General features: G+C 40.4%; 1 non-coding gene across 1 annotated transcript; it reads right to left on the reverse strand.

The window, feature by feature from the left end:
• Positions 1-2276: 2276 nt before the first annotated feature.
• LOC127483089 (small nucleolar RNA SNORA40) lies at positions 2277-2403 on the reverse strand. Its single transcript, XR_007909053.1, has one exon. It is a non-coding gene; the product is annotated as a small nucleolar RNA SNORA40 (small nucleolar RNA).
• Positions 2404-8805: the final 6402 nt, after the last annotated feature.

Below are 8805 nucleotides of genomic sequence, written 5' to 3' on the forward strand. Positions count from 1 at the left end.
CCATGACCACCATCCCACCTGCAACCATCCCATCTCCCACTCCCTCTCCTACACCATTCTTCACTAAGATTCATTTTCAATTATCTTTATATACAGAAGATCAGCTTGGTATATACTAAGTAAAGATTTCAACAGTTTGCACCCATGCAGACACACAAAGTGTAAAGTACTGTTTGAGTACTAGCTATACCATTAATTCTTATAGTACAGCATATTAAGGACAGGGATCCTACATGGGGAGTAGTTGCACAGTGACTCCTGTTGTTGATTTAACAATTGACACTCTCATTTATGACGTCAGTGATCACCTGAGGCTCTTGTCATGCGTTGCCAAAGCTATGGAAGCCTCTTGAGTTCACAAACTCTGATCATATTTAGACGAGGCCATAGTCAAAGTGGAAGTTCTCTCCTCCCTTCAGAGAAAGGTACCTCCTTCTTCGATGGCCTGTTCTTTCCGCTGGGATCTCCCTCACAGAGATCTTTCATTTAGGTCATTTTTTTTTTTTTTTGCCACAGTGTCATGGCTTTCCAGGGACTGCATAGTTTTAAAGTTCTTGCACTGCATGGATTCTTGGAATGCATTTTATGATCTAAAGTATGCCAGGCAAAAGAACAAAATGTCAAGTTTCTAGTGCACAATTCATTCTGAATATGGTCGAACTTTGTGTTAATCCCATATCTTTTCTGAGCCTCAGTCATCTTAATCTATTAGATGAACATAGCAATATCTTTTCTGGCTTTCTTAAAACATGTCTTCAAAAATCAAAACAAATGAAATTATACGTATGAATTAACTTCAAGAACACTGCATTGCTGTGTGATAAGAAAGGATAACCTCAAGTGTGAGAATCAAAAGGGAAAATTTGCAACATAGCAGAATGTTTTATTACACAAATTTTATGTTGTGGTATTCATTACTTCTATCAGACAAAAAGGTAACTCTGCCTTTCTAGTGGCCTAGGTCAAAACCTTCGAATGATCTATTTTATCTTCTTTTAGTGGTTATTCTCACAGCCAAGCCAGTCAGAAAATACTTTCACCGCTATCCTCAAAATCTTTTAGGTGTGGCCATTTGATGCAGTGGTTGAGACTCAACTTGGGACACCACATCTCATAGTGGAGTGCAGGAGTTCAAATCCTGGCTGTGCTTCAGAATTCAGATCCCTGCTAATGTGTACCCTGGGAGGCAGTGGATAATAGCTTAAGTAGTTGGGTCTTTGTCACGCCTGTGGGAGACCTGGATTGAGTTCCTGGCTCCTAGGTTTGACTTGGCCCAGCACTGGCTGTTTCAGGCATTTGGGTATTGAACCAGTGGGTGGGATATTTCTTTGTCTCTCTCTCTCCTCTTTGCTTTTAAAGTAAATAAAATAAAAAAAAAACCTACCTGTAGGCAAACTCTTTATCATCACTCTTACCACAACTTACCACCACCTTTCTGGTAAGTACCAGCAGCATCTTTTCCCAGGAGTTTTGCAGTAGCTTCCAAGTCTCCTGCTTTTCCTTTATCCCATGCAGTCTATTCTCTGCACATCAGCTAGGTGGGTCTTGTTAACACACATTGGCAATTATGTCTTTTCCTGAAAACCCTACAAAGACTTTCAATTTCACTCAAAACAAAGGACACATCCTTAAAACTTTTCATAAGGGAACACCTCACTCTTTCTTACCTCTTTGACTCATCTGCTCTCCTCCTCTTTCACTGGTTCTAGGTGCATTGACCTTCACGGTCCATCTTTTCTGCCAGAAACATGCTTTTCTCAAATTTCCACATGATTAATTTCCTCCTTTCATAAAGTTCTTGCTCAAATGTCACTTTCTCAATAAGGCTTACTCTGGCCACCCTGTTTAAAATTATTACCTGTTCTATTACAGAGAATTGTCCAATCCTCTCTCCTTGGCTTATATTTTCCTATGTCATTGCTACCCTTGAATGTTCCATACCATATATGTATTTATGATATTTATTGTTTATTATCTCTTTCCCTTCCAAATTCAATAATACAGGGAGTATTTTCTTTTGCTATTGTATCCCGAGTATGCAAATGCCTGGTACACAGTACGAATTCAAGATTTCTCAAATGTTAAGTAATTGAGTTCTGCTGGCAATACTGCCAGGTGAGTATTGTAGCTGTTTCACAGCTACATACATTGAGGTGTAGAGAGGTCTTATGATTTCTTCCACTCCATACCATGAGGTAACTGCATGACCCAGAATCAAGCCATAGTCTTCCACTTTAGTGTTTCATATTGTATGTTTTTTTTTTCTTTTTAAAAAGCCTATTCCTGCTTATATGTATCAAAACTCATAATGATCAATAAGTTCTGGGTTGTAAAAGAGAATTTATCATATGCACCCATTTTCAGTTTTTGTCTGTAAGTTCAACAGAAACATGCCTAAGTGCAGTGTAATACTTTTTTCTTGATTTTGAAATTTATTTATTTTTGAAAGAGAGATGAGTCAGACAAAGAGAGAGAGAGAAAGAGAGATGTCTTCCATCTGCTGGTTCACTCCCTAAATACCCACAACACCCAGGACTGGGGCAGACCAAAGCTGGGAGCCAGAAATTCAATCCGGATCTTCCATATGTGTGACAAAGTCCCAATTACTCCAGTCATTACCTGCCACCTCCCAGGGTACACATTAGCAAGTATCTGGAGTGAGGAACAGAGCTGAGACTCAAATCCAGGCTCTCTGATGTGGGATGTAGGTTTCCCAAAGCAACATCTTTGCTACTAAGCCAAATGCCTGCACCTCTATTGTGATTCTGATTGCTATGGCCAAAGCCATAGAATGAGAATGTTTCAAAGGGAGGGTATTGCCAATGACTCAAATTTTCACTATACCTGGAAAAAAGAAGGATTTAGACAAAAGGCTATGGTTCTTTGTAATGAGTAAACAGTACAATGAGCTTTGCAAGAGTAATTTCAGTGCATTTGAGCCAAACTCAGAGAAGCAGATGAGGCAGTGAATGGAAAGTAGGTAATAGAAAAAAGTGAATTGTTGCTATTCTTCAAAAATTTTAGGGAGAAGGAGAAAGGCTGTAGTTAGACAGAAAGGAAAAATTCTTTTTTCAGATCAGTGGGACTCAATTATATTTCCAGGAAGAGAAAAAGAATATACAGGCAAGTATAAGAAGGAGTATATGGGAGAATGGAAGGGACTGCTCTCTAAGAGTGAGCTTGCTGTATAAAATGAAGCACTCACATTCACAGGATTCCTGATCATGCTGTGCTGGCTATACTGTGAGGCATGTGGTCTGTGGTAAAATAGTAATTAGTTACTCCACCACTTCACTCTTCTTTGTCTCTCAGGAGAAACTGTTTCCACTTTGCTCAGCAGCTTTTCTAAGTCACCCCTTTCCTTAGTCCTCCCACCTCAGTTCCAAATCCATCTTCTCTCTGAAACAGATCACATTGCCCATTGTCACCATGAGCAAGGGAGACCAGAGGGCATGAGCTCTTTCAGCTCATCTCTACCTTAGTTCCCACTTGCGTAATCACAGAGTTTACCTCCTATCCTCCCATCTCAATGGCAAGGTACCCAACCTTTACTGTAAGCTTAATATAGAAGCCTAGCATCTTAATCTATCCTTAAAGATATGAATTTTCTTTCATCTGAAACTCCACTCACCAAGTTCTGCATCTATAGATATAGACAAGATTTCCTATCCAAAAGGGATATTCAAACATTAAATGGAAAACATGTACTACCTTTCAATTCCACTTCCCATGAACTTTTTGAAGTACCCCTAACGAACATTCTCACAGGGTACCACTTTCCAGGTCTACCAACTGACATTTAATGATCTTTAATTGACAAGTATATATTCAATCTCTGTTGTCCAGGTTTTTGTGTTTGGTATTGATAAATTACAAAGAAAGTAATCTCGGAAATATAGATTAGGGAAGACCAAAATATATACCGATTGTAATTTTATTGAATTGTAGTCAGGCAGAATTTTTTACAGCAAAATTAGCATCTGTGGTCTGTTCTTCCCATAACTTGTTCCTGTGTGATAAAGATTCCCTTTGTTTTCCTGAAGTCATCTGAATTGGGTTTCTGTGGATTTGGAGAAAAGAAAAGTTGGTCAATAGACTCAAGTTTTAACTTAGGTGGCAGGGATATCTTCCATGGACACTGTGTATAAATAATGTGTAGACTGAATGTTAGTGACACACAGCATAGGACACTTGTTGGGATGAGGGAGGAGATGTTGGTTAGTATTTCCTAGGTAGGCACATACATGTTAGAGAACAGCAGGTAGTAAAGAGACTGGGGAAATCGCAGGAATCAGAAAATGGAAGCTGTTAACAGGCCAGAGAGTGCACTTTGTCTGTAGGCAGTGGGAGTCACATGACCAAGGCTGTGGCTCTGTGGAGGATGGCTGTGAAGGAGGCAAGTCTAACAACACCTTCAATCTCAAACCCAGTTTCTGAGTGCCAGTTCCACTTACACTTCTCAGTTTGCTCAACTTTCTTCCTGTTTTCAAAAAAATGAGAGAGCACAAGTGTATTGCTGATATTTAAAGATGGTAATCTTTAGTCTTCCTTCCCCTCAACTGTTCACATCAATATTATTAATCATATGTGTAGGAGAGTGTTTTTCCCTTTTATTCTTTCCTTTTTTATAGTTGGGAGAGGAAAACAAAATTTAGAATGAGGGTTTGGCTCAAAAGAGGAAAAATGAAACAGAAAGGAGATAACAGCATTTCCCTGCCCTCCACTCCCCTTCCCTAGGTTCCCTTGGACTGAATTTGAGCCTCTACTTGGAGAGTAAACTTTTAAGCACAGTGATGGGTGGGCCTAGGATAGACGTTTTCATTCAAGATGGTTGGAACTGGTAGTTTAAGAGGTTTTTATAAAATATGAAGTAATAGTCATCTTAAAGAGGTAATATACTTTAGAATGTTGTTCTAACCTAAATAGATTTATTGTAAATAACAATGACTTACCAGTATTGATTTAGAGCCAAGATCTAATTTACTGCACTTAATTGCTTTTTGTCTTAAAAATTATTTTTTTAATTTTATTCATTTGAAAGAGAGAGAGAGAGAGAGAGAGAGAGAGAAGAAAGGGGGGGAGAGTCAGAGAGAGAGAGTCAGGTACAGACAGTAGAGATCTCCCATTCACTGGCCCCCTCTCCAAATGTTTGCAGTGGTTGAGACTGGGCAAAACCAGAGCCAGGAGCCAGAAATCAATCCAGATCGTGGTTGGCAGGGACCCAACTACTTGAGCCATAACTCGTTGCCTCCCAGATGCACATTAACAGGGATCCAGAATCAGAAGTAGAGCCAGGACTTGAACTCAGGCACTCTCATATGGGATGTGGGTGTCCCAAGTGGCATCTTTTCTACTACAGTAAATGTCTGTCCATTTTTGTCCTTTTTTGTTTCTTTAAAAAATAGCCCCAATTTGTTACATTTATTTAAAAAAAAAACTGATGTAAAAGCTGTTTATTGTGAAATGATCTGAGTACAGACTTCTAGGTTGATTCCAATCTTTTACAATTGATTTTCATAGACCTAATTTGACAGCAAAATTTGGAGCAACCTTTCTTTGGAGGAGGTGGGTGCAGCTGCAAAAGGGCCATATGTTCTGTATCTTGCATGAGTGTCAATATCCTAATTGTGATAGTATACTAACTTAAAAAGTTCAGTTAAAAAATATTTGTTGGATGCCTATTATGTGCCAGACTTTATTACTGATACTAAGGAAAATCAGAGCTGGCTGAAAGTTAAAGCAGTGGAGACACATTTTATTCAGAACCTTTGCAATAGGGGAAAGAGATCCTAGTATAGAATTAGGTTCCACTTGGAATACAGCAGAGAGAAGTGGGGATTGATAGCCAAAGAGCAGGAGCAATCAGTGGATAGAAAACAACTAAGATAAGCACATCATGTGTTGGGGAATTCTGGTTGAACTGCTATAAGAGGATTTCTGTGGATGGAAGGCCAGGGTAATCACACCAAAGGTGGGTGATGAGGAATTTTGATCAGATATTGAGAGTGATCAGGTATTAGAGAAAGGGCTTCTTGTTAAATTGACCCCTCAGTGTTCTTGCTAAACTAGATTTTGCAAATAAATGCATAGATGGGCCTGGGAGAAATTCAGGAGTGTAACTAAAGTTAAGTGAAGAATCTTGTCATAGATACAGAGACATTGTGGTAAAAGAAGCATTAAAATCTCTACTTTCATAGAGCATGCATTCTGGTAGGGGAGAAATTTCAATGGCAAGCTCTTGGCCAGCACTCTGCCTTAGTGTGGAATCAGTGACATTCTGAAGGTTGTAAACCCCAAAGTCTTAGGATCATTCAGATACAGGATATGGTCATTGACCAGGCCCGTTCTGGTGGCAGGTGAAGTTGTTTAAAGTTGCTTTGTAGGCAGCTAGTGCTGCTGAGTGGGAGCTCAAGAATGAGAGAAGGCGCACAAAAGATGCACCATAATGGCTCCAGCTGACTTTCTGCTTTGTGGATATATTTTTAAAAAAATTGAAAGCTTTGAGGAGGAAGCTGGGGGTCTGTTGCAATCAGATGGAAGGCTGTTGAAATAATTAATGTTAGGGCTACATTTTCTGCAGTGGTTAAAAACATTACCATCTACTTTGTCCTCAGTCAGAAAAACCTTAATGTCCTTTTGTCTCTTCTCTCTCCCTTACACTTGATATCCAATTAGTACACCCAAGTTCTGTTCCTCCTCCGTTTCTCTTCAATCTTTTCCTTCCATCTGTACTTGTAGTACTAGTCAGATAATTATGATCTCTTGTCATGACTCCTCAGATCTGTTAAGTAGTTTCATTACAACTTTTGATTCATGATTTATTCTGTGTTCTGATTTTTTTAAATTAAAATCTTGGAGCTTAACTTGTGGCATATCCACTTGCAATACTGGCATCCCATATCGGTGATGGTTTGAGTCCCGAGTGTTCCACTTCTCATCCAGCTCCCAGCTAATGCACCTGAGAAAGCAGTAGAAGATGACCCAAATGCTTGGGTCCCTGCCACCTATGTGGGAGACCTGGATGGAGTTACAGAGCTCCTGGCTTCAGCATGGCATAGTCCCACTCATTGTAGCCATTTGGGAGATGAACCAGTAGATGGGAAATCTCTTTCCCTTCCTCTTCTTCTGTAACTCAGCCTTTCAAATAAATAAATCTTTAAAAAGATTTTAAAAATAAAAATTGTAGCTGGGTAAGTAGCTATTTAGGATGAGATATCTGCATCCCATACCAGAATTCCAGTTCACATTCTGGTTCTTCTGCTTTCAGTCTGTCTTCATGCTAATGTATGTTTGGAGGCAGTAGTAATGGCTCAAGTACTCAGTCCCTGCCTCTCATATGGGAGACACCAGTGGAGTTCTCGGCACCTGGTATCAAATTAGCCTAGTCATGGTTATTGCAGGCATTTGGGGGAGGGAAACAGTGGATGGAATTTGTGTGTGTGTGTGTGTGTGTGTGTTGCTCTTCCTTTCAAGTAGAAAAAAAATAAATCAATAAAAAATTAAAAAATAAAAATTGTCGCTCCCCCTCTTCATGGAGGAACGACACTAAGCCCTGCCTAGGCTTCATATCCGAGTCACGGCACCATTATGTCGCTCCCCCTCTTCGTGAAGGAACGACACAGGACCCTGCGCTGTTCTTTCGTCTGCTCGGCCCTCCCCGGGTTTGCTGCTGGTTCTTCCCGGGTTGGCTACTGTCCCTTCCACCTCCGTGGAAGGGCAGTTCCCCCTGGCCGCATTCCCCACTTCCGCAGGGGAGCGGCACACCGCCGGCCGGCTCTCTCGGGGGCTGCACAGGTGTTCCCCTTAGATGTTCCCCGTAGATGTTCCTGGTGCATGCCGTCTCTCTCCTCCTTTATAGTCCTCCTCCGCCAATCCTAACTCGGCTGCCCACACGCCGAGTACGCTGCTCTCCTCTAATCAGGAGTAGGTCCTACAGTTTATTGGTTGAACTGGAGGCAGCTGCGTAGAAGCTGTTTCCTCCTCTCCCAGCGCCATATTGTGGGAGAGCAGATGCATAGAATAAGTCTTCATTCCAGTAACTCAGTCTAGTCCGGGTTGCTCCCCACAAAAAATCATATTCCTGCTTAAGAAATTATATTCCTCCAGGCACAAATGATATAGATTGGCTTACAAAAACTTCAGTATATAAACTATCATACTTTTCTTTTTTCATAACTTTAATTTAATAAATATAAATTTCCAAAAGTACAACTTTCTGGTTATAGCGGCATTTTCCCCCCATAACCACCCTCCCACCCACAACCATCCCATCTCCCACCCCCTCTCCCATCCCATTCTTCATCATGATTCAGTTTCAATTATCTTTATATACAGAAGATCAATTTAGTATATACTAAGTAAACATTTCAACAGTTTGCACTCACACAGACACACAAAGTGTAAAGTACTGTTTGAGTACTAGTTATACCATTAATTCACATAGTACAACACATTAAGGACAGAGATCCTACATGGGGAGTAAGTGCACAGTGACTCCTGTTGTTGATTTAACAATTGACATTCTTATTTATGGCATCAGTAATCACCCAAGGCACTTGTCATGAGCTTCCAAGGCTATGGAAGCCTCCTGAGTTTGCCAACTCTGATCTTGTTTAGACAAGGCCATAATCAAAGTGGAAGTTCTCTCCTCCCTTCAGAGAAAGGTAGCTCCTTCTTTGCTGGCCTGTTCTTTCCGCTGGGATCTCACTCGCAGAGATCTTTCATTTAGTTTTTTTTTTTTTTTTTTTTTTTTCCCCAGAGTGTCTTGGCTTTCCATGCCTGAAATACTCTCATGGGCTTTTCAGC

The sequence above is a fragment of the Oryctolagus cuniculus genome, chromosome 4 (assembly GCF_964237555.1).
Source record: "Oryctolagus cuniculus chromosome 4, mOryCun1.1, whole genome shotgun sequence".
Taxonomy (NCBI): domain Eukaryota; kingdom Metazoa; phylum Chordata; class Mammalia; order Lagomorpha; family Leporidae; genus Oryctolagus; species Oryctolagus cuniculus.